The sequence below is a fragment of the Ovis canadensis genome, chromosome 8 (genome assembly GCF_042477335.2).
Source record: "Ovis canadensis isolate MfBH-ARS-UI-01 breed Bighorn chromosome 8, ARS-UI_OviCan_v2, whole genome shotgun sequence".
NCBI classification, from domain to species: Eukaryota; Metazoa; Chordata; class Mammalia; order Artiodactyla; family Bovidae; genus Ovis; species Ovis canadensis.
The window spans coordinates 90,632,270-90,647,738 of NC_091252.1; the positions used below are offsets into that span (position 1 = coordinate 90,632,270).

The following is a 15,469-nucleotide window of genomic DNA, read 5'->3' on the forward strand; positions in this document are numbered from 1 at the left end:
CCAGCATTGGCAGGTGTATTTTTTACTACAAGCACCACCTGGGAAGCCCAACCAGCTATATGACTGCTGAAGTTTCTCAACCTCTATCAGACCATCAAAAGCCACTCTTAAAAATATCTTTGCCTCGCTTTGAGACTTGTCAGTTTCTAAAGAGACTTTATATCTGAAAACAAACAGTTGAGCTACATTATTGAAAGGATCATTTGTTTGTGTATATTTACTTTGTATCAACACAGATTTACCATCTTCTCTTAACATTTTAAGTGAAACTGTTTCTGACACTGCCCTATGGTTGCTAATGCTGTATTTCTCCTTTCTAACTCTTCTCATTTCTGTCTACAGGGCCAGACACTCTCCTAAGCAGGAGAGGTCAGGTCAAGGCAAAATGGAAAGCTTCAAGCTCTCGGCTCCCACCATCTCCCTCTTCTTCTGGGCGCCTTCCTCTGTGCTCTGCTGTGCTTAGTCACTTCAGTTTGTCTGACTCTTTGAGACCCCATGGACTGAAGCCCACCAGGCTCCTCCGTCCATGGAATTCTCCAGGGAAGAATACTGGACTGGGTTGCCATGCCCTCCTCCAGGGAATCTTCCCATCCCAGGGATCGAACCCAGGTCTCCCACATTGCAGATGGATTCTTTATTGTCTGAGCCACTGGGGAAGCCAAAGAATACTGGAGTGGGTAGCCTACCCCTTCTCCAGGGGATCTTCCTGACCCAGGAATCAAACCAGGGTCTCCCAGTTTGATTCATTGCACACTGATTCTTTACCAGCTGAGCTACTAGGGAAGCCTTCCTTTGCTTTGGTTGTTTCAGGTGCATACAGTCATCTGAAGTTTTTCCTGTCTGTCCATTGTCCTTACACCTTGGGATGTGACTTTCTGTATTTACCCACCTGCCGGTCAGTTGACCTGACAGAATCATGTGTGTTAATGAAGGCTCTCCTGCCTCCAGGGTGGCATTCTGCCCCCATCTGCCTCACTAACAAGAAAAGCAATTCTGTGGTTCAGGTTTGGGAGCAGATGGAAGGGCAGAACAGTATTTGGAAAAAGGAGAATTTGAATCACATTCTTCAAATCACTGTGTTCACAGCCCATAAACAGGGGACACTGGCTAAGCCAGTTTGAGACATGAGCTGGAAGCCTGGGCCAGACCCAGGAAACAGGCAGGCATCAAGCTCTGTACCAGTCACTCCTGGAAACAGAAAGAATAACCCCAGCGACTCCGAGAAAGCAAAGGAAAATAGTGTTTCTTGTTTCTTTCTGTAAGGGATGGAAAATGTATCTTCAGTGTCTGCCTGCCAAAGGAAACTTCTGGAGTTTACGCTGCTGGCCTTGAGCAGCAAAATGTCAAAGGAGTTGAAGGGGATGTGCTTGTTTGATCTTTAAATGATCACCGCGGGCTGGTTAAGAATTCCTGGTTTTGTGATTCGGTGTCCTGTTATCATCTGTTTTGCTTTTAACGACGTGGAAAACGTGCCATTTTCAGGGAGGAGGGTCTGGATAATAGGGAGGTTCATGGAAAAGAAATCAAAACAAGATTGGAAACTCCCCGAATGTTCAAGCATCTCAAAGCACATGACTGCAGACGCAGCAGCAGCTGAGGAATCAAGGCAGCCTTTCCCATGAATCATGTATTTCTTTGTGATCACAACAGCGCTTCCTGTCCGAGTCAACAGTGCATTCAGGGTGGAGTTCACAAGAAAATCTGTCTTAGTCACGAAATATCAATCTTCAACTCTTTAATACAGCCAGGCAACATCCCTGGAAGAATATTGTGTCCAGAGTTTGCCAAAAAGGTTTTTGAAGAAGTCTTGAATCTTATGTCCAGTACAGAAGGAGTTACAAAGTTATTAATAATTCAAGGCACGTCCCCTGCCCGGAAAGAGCTGTTGGAGGCCTTCTGGGAAGGGTGGCCCTACTGAGAACTGCGACGGGAGGATGAAGCTGAGAACCACAGCGGAAGGCATTGGACCTGACGCGGTTTCAATAGCCCCCATTGAACCATCAGTCTCTCCGGAGCCAGACCCGCTGAGCGCATCCACTCTGCCTGCCGGTCCTCTGGTTTGCTTTCTCAGCAGACAAGGGCAGGACAGTTCAGCTGTCACTACAAAGGGCCGGTCTCACAAGCATTTGCCTGCCTGGATGACAAAGCAGAAGCTGGAGGGCTCCCTGCCCAAAACACCGCCCCCTCACCTATTACAGCATCTGAGATGCTATGGAGAGTTCTTCCGGTGGGCAGTGTGATGAAACAGAAAGAGCTTGGACTCCAATTTCAAGCAGACTTGAGCTCAAGCCTCAGCGCTCCTGCACACTGTAGACGTTTAGCAGGCCACTTCTGTGAACCCTGAGGATAATGTATGCGAGAACGGTGAGACAAGAGGGACTTAAAATATGCTATTTCCCTTCCTATCTTTTCTGAAGCTAGTAGGGTAAACACGCCAGAGCTGAGTGACATCCTAAGCTCTTATGCTGTGGCAAATTGGAAGTTCCTATAGGGAAATTAATTACTACCTTCAGCTGTTATCCACATATTGGTACTCTAACCACTCAAGGATGTAATACCTTTGGCAAAGATTTCTCTCTTGCGGCTTTTTCCCCCTTATTGTCATAATCTTCTCACTTCATTAGACCATCCTAGAGACCAAAGATTATCTCTTCTTCATTTTTGTATTCCTGACACATGGCATAGAAGGTGCTCAATACGTCTGCTGGATGAATGAATACATGTATGGAAAGGATTTCTAGGGAAAAGAGTCAAAGGGAGGCAGTATTAGTTAAAGGAGAAAGGAACCCAAGACTCAGAAGAGGAAGGTAAGAAAGTCCCCAAATAAAACCTTTTTTTTTTTCTTGCCTAATCTAAACTTTTATCCAGAATAAGAACTGTTGCTGCTCACCATGTAAAACAGCCAGGACATGGAAGCAACCTAGATGTCCATTGCCAGATGAATGGATAAGGAAGTTGTGGTGCATATACACAGGGGAATGTTACTCAGCTCTAAGAAGGAAGGCATTTGAGTCTGTTCTAATGAGCTGGAGGAACCTAGAGCCTGTTATCCAGAGCAAAGTAGGCAGAAAGAAAAAGACAAATACTGTATATTAACACATATATATGGAATTTAGAAAGATGGTACTGACGATCCTACATGCAGGGCAGTGAAGGAGACACCGGCATAAAGAACAGACTTGGACTCTGGGAGAAGGAAAGGGTGGGATGATTTGAGAGAATAGCATTGTAACATATACATTACCATATGTAAAATAGATAGCCAGTGCGAGTTCGATATATGACGCAGGGCACCCAAAGCTGGTGCTCTGTGACAACCTGAAGGGATGGGGGGGTGGGGTTCAGGATGGAGAGACACATGTATGCCTATGTCAGAGTCATGTTGATGTATGGCAAAACCATCACACTATTGTAAAGTAGTTATCCTCCAATTAAAAATGTTTAAAAATTGCTGCTGCTGCTTTAGAGAGTAGCTACATCACTCCTCCAACTCCCCTCCCGCTACTAACCCCAACAAACCCCTGCAGGGTCACAGGTGCTGCTAAGGGTGATGATGATACTGTGGAACTGGGCTAGGAAACCACCTTTTCTTAAAATGACTTTGGCAATTTTTGCAACTATTTTGCTGCTGATTTTAGGAAGGCTTTTAAGCCACACCTGCTTTCAATTATCTTGACTACACCAAGTACAGAACAGGTAGGACTTATAATACAAATCCAGGCTTCTGGGATGAGTGCCTGAAGGGGGCATGCAGCCTATCTCTCAGGCTTCATGAGCTTTCCCACTGCCCCAATGCATCAGTGCAGGCTGACCTGTGCCCTATGTTGAGTGCCAAGGCCTCGTTTTATTTCTGATGGTACCTGCCGCAGTCAGACATTACATCCCAAAACAAAATTTAAAACAAAGCTTCCCACCCATCATCAGAATGATCTTTATCTCCACCTGAGTCACAGATCAATGTGGTCATATTTTAAACATGGCTACCTCGTGGACATGCCCTGCATGCAGGAACTGGAACTCTGACTGCCCTCTCTGACCACCACTTCACTTTAAAACTCAAGTGCTGGGAGGCAGGATGGAATAGACTATGCGATGGAATCAGTACCCCTAAAGTCCAGGGACTTGAAAGCCCCAGAAGTTTATTTCTTACTCACGACATACTCTGATGCAGGTTGCATGGCTCTCTCTCAAAGGGTGAATCAAGAACATACATATTCTATGGGACTTCCCATGTGGTCCAGTGGTTAAGAATCCATCTGCCAAATCAGGGGCTGCAGGTTCAGTCCCTGGTCCAGGAAGATTCCACATGCCGAGGGGCAACTAAGTCCAGCACCACAACTACTGAAGCCCAGGTGCCTACAGCCTGTGAGCCTAGCTCCCGCTTGCTGCAACTAGAGAAAGCCTGAACAACAAACACCCAGTGCAGCCAAAAGTAAATACATAAATATTTTAAGAAGAACATGTATATTCTCTACAAATTAGTGGTTTCAAGCTATCTCTTATTGATGCTTTTACAAACAATCCTGCATTTTCCAGAAGGGGAAGGGGGCAATAGGGAGGAAGAAGAGAATGGAAGCCAGATATCTCTGGGTAATTTTTATAAGTGGCCTTTACTAAAAGTCTATGAAGAAAAAAAATCCTATAAAAATGACCAGTCTCAACGATGGAGTTAGGTTTGCTAACTAGGAAGAAGGCAGATGAACAATGGGTGAGTGAATATATTTGTGATTCAATGTTTAAAGTCTTCATGGGAAGTTCGTCTAGCGATGACACTAGGCAGCAGTTTGGACCTAGCAATGCAGTGAATGAAAAATTCAGCGCACCTTCCATCCTCAAGCTTCAGTGAAGAGTGAGCAAGACTTCATGGAGGTCCACGCCCTACCTCGTGTGGCTCAGTGGCCGTTAGCAATAAAGGGTTTTATTTATAATGAGAAAGAGTTGAAATATGGAAGGAAATGATAGAATGACAGGATTTCCTGTCAAGTGTATGCACAAAGCAATAATACACAAGGTGCCTTTACAAACAGCTCCAGTAAGTTTTACATAAACGCCTGACATGACCTTCCGTGCGTCTGAGTTACTTCAGTTACAGTAACATCAGAGACAGAGGCCAAAGCATTTACTCTAAATTTAAATTTACCGTAGATTCAAATGATGTCCTAGTAATGGGAATCAGTATATGAAAATCAATGCATACTTCATGTTTAGACACACACAGGGGGGAAAGAATACCAATGCCCTGATCTCATTTTCTTTTAAAATGTTACACTCAAGGAGCACCAGCAGACTGGTGCTCAGCAAACTGTGGACTTCATTAAGCAATTAAGAAATGCAAGTTGACAAATCAGCATTCCTAAATCGTCTGGGAATGACTTCACTGAGGTTTCCCAAATAATTAACAAGTCCAACACTTTTTCCTTAAGAGCCAAGAACTTTGCAGTATTAAAGAATCATTTCATTAGTTGATTTTAAGATTCTCGGACGTCTCATTTATAAACATTTGTCTGTACAACTTTTTTTGGTTCAGCTGCTAAGTCATGTCCGACTCTTTTTTCACGTGTAAAGCATTTTACATTTAAATTATTTAACTTTTAGAAATAAAGGGGAGACAATCTCATTCCAGTTTCTTCCTTTATATTACTTTAGTCAACTGATCGCTATCAAAGAAAGCAATTTCCTAAAACATTTTATTCTACTTCCAGATGACTTTCCAGTACTTTATCTGGAATAGATATCTTGATGTTGCCTCAGCACCCACATAGGAGTGACTGGAAGGCAAGACATTGATGAAAGGGGACAGGTGAGAGTAAGGAGAAGGGTAAGGCTTAGGGTCTTGCTGTATCAGAATAACATGAATCGCTATTCAAAATGCATGTCCGGGGCTCACTCTCCGAGGTTCTAGTTCACTACAAAGAGCGTGATGGGCACACATTTCTTTGCCACACGGACTGTCCGAGCACTCGTGCCGCGTCTGGGGGTCACCTCCTTCCGGTGTGCAGAAGTAGCCAGCATTGCGCATGCCTCCGCCAACGTCACTCCTGGCCCCGCCTCTTTCCTCCCCACGTTTTCTATGCACCTACATTTTCTTATTTATTTTCAGTTGATCTTGATAAATGATGTGCATCTTTATAAGGAGACTTGAATTCCTTTCATTATGTGGATAATTTTAAAGTAAGTGAATAAATAATAATGCTGCCGGGCACGCTTTTCCCTAGGCAGAGTTTCTATTCGGTATTACAATTGTCTTTTCCATGACCGTTTGGCTCACTACAGAATTCCACCCTTGTGGTTGCCTCCTCACACCCTCAACCCTGTTCCCCGCAGAGCACCGCAGAGCACCTCAGACTCTTCATTTATACTCAGAATAAACTTAAATCAGCATACCACCCCTCCCACGGGTATTTGCTTTTTCTCCAATTGCAAACTAAGATGTACTACCCCGAATGGATTTTAGATATTGAGGCAATGGGAGAAAATAGAGAAAACCAAAAGGTGTCTTCTCAAGATTGCAAAATAATTTCACCCACACAGGATTATTTTTGCTTGTGACTTTTTAAAAAGATCTTTCTGATGTGGACCCTTTGTAAAGTATTTGTTGAATTTGTTACAATGTTGCTTCAGTTGATATTCTAGCTTTTGGGCCCAAAGGCATATGGGATCTTAGTTCCCCAACCAGGGATTAAACTCTCAACCCCTGCACTGGAAGGTGAAGTCTTAGCCACTGGACCACCAGGAAAGTCCCACTTGTGATAGTTTAAAGAAAAATGCATTGTCAGGTGGGTTCTGTACCACTTAAGCCATATACCCCCTGTGTAATTCCAGCTGGACACCTCGGGAACATAATGACAATATCTGAGGACCTACAGGGCAGGCGTCCAGTCCTAGCCCTCTCCAATGACTAATCACTTCGTGGCGTTTTATCACTGCCCACCCAATCACCATAGGCATTAATCCAAGCCATCCTTGTGACTGCACATTCACTCACAACAACTGGACTTCCTGTGATAGCCAGAACCACCCGATTCATAGCGCTAGGATATCTCCGTCTCCATGGAGTCTCCGTCTAGATGGTATGAGGTGACAAGCACAGGTGTGAATCCCCCCTTTTGTAGAATGGCTCCCCCATTCTTGTGATGAGTCATCTGTCCTCCACTTATTCCTGCCAAAGAGATTGCTAAGAGATTATTTTACCACAGAATGATAGAAACTACAGGGACTGTTGTGTTGAAGAAGACTCTTGAGAGTCCCTTGGATTGCAAGGCGATCCAACCAGACCATCCTAAAGATCAGTCCTGAGTGTTCATTGGAAGGACTCATGTTGAAGCTGTAACTCCAATACTTTGGCCACCTGATGCTGACTCATTTGAAAAGACCCTGATGCAGGGAGGGATTGGGGGCAGGAAGAGAAGGGGATGACAGAGGATGAGATGGTTGGATGGCATCACTGACTCAATGGACATGAGTTTGGGTGAACTCCTGGAGATGGTGATGGACAGGGAGGCCTGGCGTGCTGCGGTCCATGGGGTCGCAAAGAGTTGGACATGACTGAGCAACTAAACTGAACAGGGATTGTATTTATTCTTGTAATAAAAATGCTGACAGTTGTTGAGATTTTTACTTCCTATCAGGCAATTTTCTCATCTCTGTGATGTAGGTACAATTGTTCACATTTTAAGCCTGGGAAACTAAGTCACAGGAAAGTTAAATAACCTGCTCCTCAGGGCAAAAAATTTAGGAAGTGACAAATCCTGTGTTTTAACCCTGGCTCTGACTCCAGAGCCTTTGCTCCAAACGACTAAATTATGTAATTTTCAGTATAAAACAACACATGAACGCAAAACAGTAAATCCGTAAAACAGGCTACAGTCATTAAAATTTAATTCTGGTACATCTCTTCACAGGGAAAATAACTGAACATCACTGATGAATTTGAATATGCTCAGTACTTACACTCTCACCTTTCTTCCTTCTAATTGCACGTTGTCCTAATGGTATTCTGAACCTTTACACATTCAATTGCAAAGAACATTTCCAAGGCTTTTTCGCTAGAGGTCACTCTCCTGTGGAGTATGGTTGTCTTATTCAGTGTATCCAGCAGGTGTCACCAGAGTCCCACAGATCCTGAGGTTGCTTTTTTTCCACCAACTACACTGATACTAAAGCATCTCACTTCTGTCCAGAGACGTTATGCTGTTTATGCTTTCAATAAAGTTTGAAATAGAACACAGTACTTGGTTGCCAAGATGTCTGTCTGTGTTAGTTGTTCAGTCCTGTCCGACTCTGAAATCCCACAGACTGTAGCCCACCAGGCTCCTCTGTCCATTTGATTCTCCAGGAAAGAATACTGGAGTGGGTTGCCATTTCCTTCTCCAGGGGATCTTCCTAACCCAGGGATAGAACCCAGGTCTCTTGCATTGCAGGCAGATTCTTTACCATCTGAGCAATAGTCTACCCCAAACTCAAACACAACTCATTTATCTTCTGGCAACACAAAACAAAATAGGATATCTTGTTTGCAATCACAAGGTAATGGAGGGAAAGATAAGAAGGTTAATGGATAGGAATGACAGCTCAGACTGGGTTCAAGGTTGTTTTCTCAATAGTTTTCACCAAAAACTACACTACACTTCAGATCACAGACACAAATGAGCGCTTCCAACATTTTCATTGTTCTCTCAATAAGATGCTCCCAAGTGTCAGCTTGGGCTGCTGTAACCAAACACCATAGGCTTAACAACAGAATTTATTTCTCAGGGTTCTGGATACCAGGAAATTCAAGATCAAGTTGCCAGCCAATTTAGTTCCTGGTAAGGACTTGTCCTGGCTTGTACACAGCTGCCTTCTTGATGCATTCTCACCCAGGAGAGAGAGGAAGCAAGCCCTCTGAAAGCTCTTCTTACTAGGGCACCAATCCTGTCCTGAGGGTCCTGCCCTCATCTTTGTTGTTCAGTCACCCAGTCATGTCTGACTCTTTGCAACCCCATGGACTGCAGCACGCCAGGCTTCCCTATCCATCACCATCTCCCAGAGTTTACTCAAACTCACATCCATCGAGTCGGTGATGCCATCTAACCATCTCATCCTCTGTCGTCCCCTTCTCTTCCTGCCTTCAATCTTTCCCAGCATCAGGGTCTTTTCCAATGAGTCGGCTCTTCACATCAGGTGGCCAAAGGACTGGAACTTCAGCTTCAGCATCAGTCCTTGCAATGAATATTCAGGGTTGAATTCCTTTAGGATTGACTGGTTTGATCTTGCTGTGCAAGGGACTCTCAGTAGCCTTAGATATGTCATTAAACTTTGTCCTGATTTGTTTGATCATTCATAAATGGAAGTTACAGTATATTCATCCTATTAGGTTATTGGAAGAATAAAATGATATAAAATATGAAAAAAGAATAATGCCTGGCATAAAGCAGCCCTCAATAAATGTTAAGTTGTATTAGCTCACCTATTAGGTTAATTGGCCTTCACCATATATTATTAATAGAATCACCTGGGGAACTTTCGAAAAAAAAATACTGATGCCCAGACTCCACTCAAGACATATTTTTTTAAAAAGATTTTAAACGTAGCAGCTCAGGTATTGATATGCTTTGGCCTCTCCAAGTAAGCAGCATGCCCTAGGTCTGGGAATCATTGCATTATATTGTTACCATTGACAACAGAAAGTACTCATCTTTGCATCTCCATCACTTGGGTTAACATTGCACATATGAAAGAAATCAATAATGTTTGTTGAACTGAACTAATATGAGAAGATCCAGAAGGACATCATGTCAAAATATATCCTCAAGGCACCTCCCAAGACCTAGAAATGGTTTTAGATGTCACTATTTCCCAAGGCCACACCTATGTACCCAGGAGTGGAAGGTTTACCAGAGTACATTTAAGGACATTCAGGGAATAACGAAGGGAGGGAAACACTGATCAGGTGCAAAGTTTTCCATACCAAAAATTTCACACCAAACCCAGAATTCACACTGATGGAACGCTAACAATTGTAAGGCTAAGTTAAACCCTCATTTGGAGGGCTTCAGCATAGTAAAGATACTGTCCAGTCTCCAGAACTATTCACTAGTCGTTTCCTGATTCTTCCAGCAGGATTGGCTGTACTCCGAACAAGCAAAACGTACTATACTTGGGTGCAGGATGGCTGATAAAACTTACTAGCTCAACAGAAAAATGCTGAACTATCGAAGATTAAGGAAAGATAAAGGACATGGATTTTAGGAGCTGAAAACAAAATAACCCAGAGTTTTCCCTCAAGAATTTAAATGCTGTTAAGTCTATTGAGGGAATAACAGAATTTTTATACTACTTCACAAAGGGTAGATGCTGGGAATCATGCAAACTGGAAAGATAAAGGCTCAGACTGCTGAAATCAGGAGCTATTATGAGGTCCTCTTCTTTCTTGTGTGTCTGCTTTGCAATGGTTATTGTAACCACAAAGGAGACAGCATTTTGAATCACTTTGTTGTTTTTGAGTGTTCTTTCACCTGACTATCCCCAATTCAATAGAGCTCAGTTTTAGTATTACAGAATTTTGCTAAAGATTTTCTTGGAGTCAATCAAAAAGCATTTATTAAGTACCTATATACTCGAAGCACTGTACTAGATACTTCAGAGATTGGATTACATACATGATACAAGCTCTCAAGTGTTTCATAATATCAATAATTCAACTACAAAATGGTTCAACTAACGACTCAGAGCTTGAACAGACTGTGATAATACATTTAGCACTTTGTGCTTACATGGCAATTTCTTTGCCTTTACGCTGAGGGAATTTCAGAGTGTCTCAAACCAAGTACCACTTATTATAAGCCTGAAAATGTATCTCAGTGGGAACACCAAAGACCATACACTTTTTTCCCCTCACCTGAAAGCTCTATTAACAGCTGGCCATGGATATGCCAACCGAGTGAGTAAATCAGATGACTACACATGAACTGAGTGAAAGATTATTCCTAATAAACTGATGGAGAGCTATCACATTATCGTCTGCAGTGAAATAAACATCCAAGCTCTTTCACTCCTAACTCTGAGGCCTGTACCACCTTCTTGCCCCGCTGCAAACCTCTTCATTATCTTTATATGATCACCAGCCAGAGGCAGAAATCCAGTCTTCCCTTCTAGAAAGTGAAAAGTATCAAGTGAAACTCTGGATGCTGTCACTGTTTGGCATCTTTTTGTTTTCCTCCTAAGTCTCTAAATGTAAGAGGCTGGAATCTGGGGACCTCAGATGGCACGATTTCTGTTTTGTCATTACGGGGAAGAATTTCAGAGTAAGGAAGAGGGAACGAACAATACAATTACTTGGCAATGAATCATTTTATTGAAATCTAAATCACGCTCATTGGGCGTTGCTGTCCTAACTTCCTTCACTAATTTAAAGCGTGCAGGAATCCCACGTCTACTATCTCCTAGCAACCTGTGGGTTCTTTGCTCTGCCTCAGGTTTAAATTGTAACTTAAATCATGGCTAATCAGCTCACCAATCTGGGGATGTGGGTGTATTCAAACTTGGTCGGGTTGATCCTTCCTGTGGCCATGACCTAGACTTTAATATAAACCATATATTCTCCTTTTAATCATCTGAGAGCACATCAAGTGGGCTCAGATCCACCTCCTCATTGTTGGAATCCCTTACATAATTGTTTTTGCCTTCTCCCGTTTCTAACCTAAATCGTATCTGCCTCTCCTTTTTCCTCTGATTTTCTTATGAGCTATGAATCAATTGTAATTTACAAATGAAACTTTAAATACATTTGCATCTACTTGTGACTACATATAATAATCAAGTCACAGAAGATAGCAAAAAAAAAAAAAAGCACGTTTAGGCAAAACCAATACAATATTGTAAAGTAATTAACCTGCAATTAAAATAAATAAATTTATTAAAAAATAAAAGTTCACTCCTAAAAAACAAAAAGCACATTTACTTACAAGAGTAATCTTTAAACATACACAGGGACTTTCCTGGCAGTCCAATAGTTAAGACTCTGCACTGCTGGTTCACAAGGCACAGGTTAGATCCTAGTAGGGGAATTAAGATGCCACAATCCACCCTGCTCCATCTAAAAAAATAAGTAAATTTTAAAAATTTAAATACATACACACACACACACACACACACACACATGCAGTAGTGGGGAAAAGAATCTGTCTTTTCAATAAATTATGCTGGGTCAGTTAGGCAACTAACAATAAAAGTTTTCCATACCTCACACCATTCACAAAAATTAATTCCAGGTGGATTATAGATCTAACTATGGAATATAAAGCAATAAAGTTACTAGAAGATAGCAGAGGAAAAGATTCATTACCTTGGGAGAGAAAAATCTTTCTTAAACAGGATACAGAAAACACTTTCAACTGAAAAAAGTGATAGAAAAATTATACTGCATTAACTTTCTGCTTTTCTTTCGTTAAAACTTTTTAAGAAACTTTTTAAAAGATTTTTTTCATGTGGATCATTTTTTAAAGTCTTTATTGACTTTGCTACAATATTGCTTCTGATTTATGTTTGGGTTTTTTGGCCATGAGGTATGTAGGATCTTAGCTCCTTCACCTTGAACCCATGCCCCCTGAATTGGAAGCACAGTCTTCTCTGGACCAACAGGCAAGGCCCAATAGAATTCTGTATTTGCGATGCAAAATACACTAGCTGCATAATAGAAATGAAAATAATCTCTTTAGTCTCAATGCTCTGAAAGTTCACAGCGCTGCGTTTGCATGTTGGTTTTCAAATTCGTTTTGCTGGGCGCTCCAACGACCCCTTTAAGTCTGAAGACGTACACTTTCACTCTGGGAAGCTCTCCTTCTCTCGTCCCTGTTGTTTCTATCTCTCATTTCAGGTCCATCTTGAACGTCCCGTACAAGTTGTGGACCACAAGCTGCACAATGACAGACAACTCGCCTGTTGTTGGACCTGCTGCAATGGTTCTCTCACCCTTACCTCATTTTTTCCATATGGTTTTACTCAACTTCCTGAGATTTCTCTTCAGCTTCACCCACCCCCAAACTCACCCTCAGGTATTCCATAGCATTTTTGTTAAGAAAATCTTTCTTCTTATCTGATTTTCCCTTTTTTAGGGTATCTTTCCCTTGTGTTACAAACCTAGAATTTTAAAGAGATTAGTCATTAGAGAAAAATAAAATCATGTTCTCTTATGTTTCCTGTGTCATTGGTTTCGTCTCAGATCAATTTTCCTGCTTGCTATCTTGTTCTTCTTAATTCATTTTCATGATCTTCAGTCATCGTATTTAAGACTGGAGAATCAGAAAAGCTGATGGGATGTTCTGAATCTATGGCTGAGTCTGTCAACTGGCAGGTGTTGCTTTAAGAAGATGGACAGGAAGGAAGCCCATGTTCCAGAATGCCAAAGGTGCCCTGATTTTGCCCAGACATTTCTTCTCCTACAGATTGTGTCCACTTTATTTAATGTCTTCAGAAAAAAAAAAAAGAAGAAGAAGAAGACCCTCCATTATTCCTCACGTTACTTTCGCTGCTTTTAGCATCCCCTACCGTGCATGGTGGGGTTTCCCTGGTGGCTCAGTTGGTAAAGAGTCTGCCTGCAATGCAGGATATCCAGGTTTGATTCCTGGGTTGGGAAAATCCCCTGGAGAAAGGAACGGCAACCCACTCCAGTATTTTTGCCTGGAGAATCCCATGGACAGAGGAGCCTGGTGGGCTACAGTCCATGTGGTCGCAAAGAGTCAGACACAACTAAGTGACTAACACACACACACACTGTGCGTGGTGTCTGCAAATTTTGAGCGTCTGCAACATTCAGCATGGCCAGCAGGCCCTCTTTTGACAGCAATGTACATTGTTTCTAGGCAATGGGCCACCTATTCTATATTATCAGCTGTTGTTTCACCTGTTTTTCATCTTACCTAATAGGTTAAAATCCTTGTCATCTTTCCTCTCCTTTGCTGTGATGATTTTACACATTTTTTTCATTATTACAAGTTTTCATTGGGATGTAAGAAAGAAAAGTTAAAAGGCATGAGCTCAGCTCATCTACTTGAAACCAGAAATCTTAAAATTAATTTGACTATTAAAAGGAAATTTGTACCCCAAACTATACTACATTATTTGCACATAATTAAGGTAACATGTTGGAACTTCCTAATTTATAACCCATCATGGAATGAGCACAAACAAATAGAATCTAAGCTTTTTCTGATTTTAGAGAAGATGTAGAGAAGAATACCAGGAAATGAAAGTAGTGCCTGAAGAAGAGGAATCCACGAAGACACTGGGGAACTGCTCAGAAAATCAGGGCTGGAAAGACAGGCAAACTGTCAAACAGCTCTCCTTAGGTTTGGCCTCACTGGTTTTCAATCCTATAATGACACCACACCCAGGAAAAATATTTTTATATGATTTTGGAAGTTTCTTTTTTTAATATGGAAAATATTATAGAGGTTCTTGGTTACAAGGCCACTTATGGATCACCATTGGTTTCTAATTTCCATTCGTTCACAATCTATTTATTGATGACCTCTTACTGTTGGACAAGTGCAACTAACTGCTCTAGATACCAAAAAGAGCAAGGCCATTAAAAACCAAAAAACAAACAAATTCCCCCCTCACATTCTAGACCTACAACTGTTTTACAGTCTTATGGTAAAATGGAGAGATTAAAATAGACACATTTACCTCAAGACACGCCATGAGACCATGGAAGAGGAAGCTCCGAAGTTTATCTTGAGATAAGGAAATAATTGTGGGCAACCCAGGTGGCTCCAAAGAAGCCAGTGGCACCCCACTCCAGTGCTCTTGCCTGGAAAATCCCACGGACGGAGGAGCCTGGTGGGCTGCAGTCCATGGGGTGGCTAAGAGTCGGACACGACTGAGCGACTTCACTTTCACTTTTCACTTTCATGCATTGGAGAAGAAAATGACAACCCACTCCAGTGTTCTTGCCTGGAGAATCCCAGGGACGGGGGAGCCTGGCGCACTGCCGTCTATGGGGTCGCACAGAGTCAGACACGACTGAAGCGACTTAGCAGCAGCAGCAGCAGGTGGCTCAGTAATAAAGAATCCACCTGCTTATGCTGAAACTGCAAGAGACACGGATTCAATCCCTGGGTTGGAAAGATCCCCTTAGAGAAGGAAATGGCAACCCACTGCAGTATTCTTCCCTGGAAAATTCCATGGACAGAGAAGCCTGGCGGGCGAGAGTCCATGTGGCTGCGAAGAGTTGGACACGACTGGGTGACTGAGCACACACATGCACACACAAGGAAATAATTGTAGAGGCCATAATATTCCAGCCTAGACTCGGAAGAGCAGGAATCTGCAACTTGTGAGCTGGGACGGGCATACCAAACAGCGCTGGAGAAACACGATGTGTTGGTGAGCATGTTACGCTTGCAGACTTATAAGCGGTTTGCTATTTCTGGAGCATGCAGTGTAACGAGAATAATTCTATTTGGCACTACATATAGCAAATGCAAAT

The 15,469-nt window shown here is 42.3% G+C and overlaps 1 long non-coding RNA gene across 1 annotated transcript; it reads right to left on the reverse strand.

The window, feature by feature from the left end:
* Positions 1–1,217: 1,217 nt before the first annotated feature.
* LOC138445011 (uncharacterized) lies at positions 1,218–14,995 on the reverse strand. The gene is made up of 3 exons (XR_011258707.1): positions 14,668–14,995; positions 11,946–12,076; positions 1,218–2,340 (listed from the first exon to the last, which is right to left on the reverse strand). It is a non-coding gene; the product is annotated as an uncharacterized lncRNA (long non-coding RNA).
* Positions 14,996–15,469: the final 474 nt, after the last annotated feature.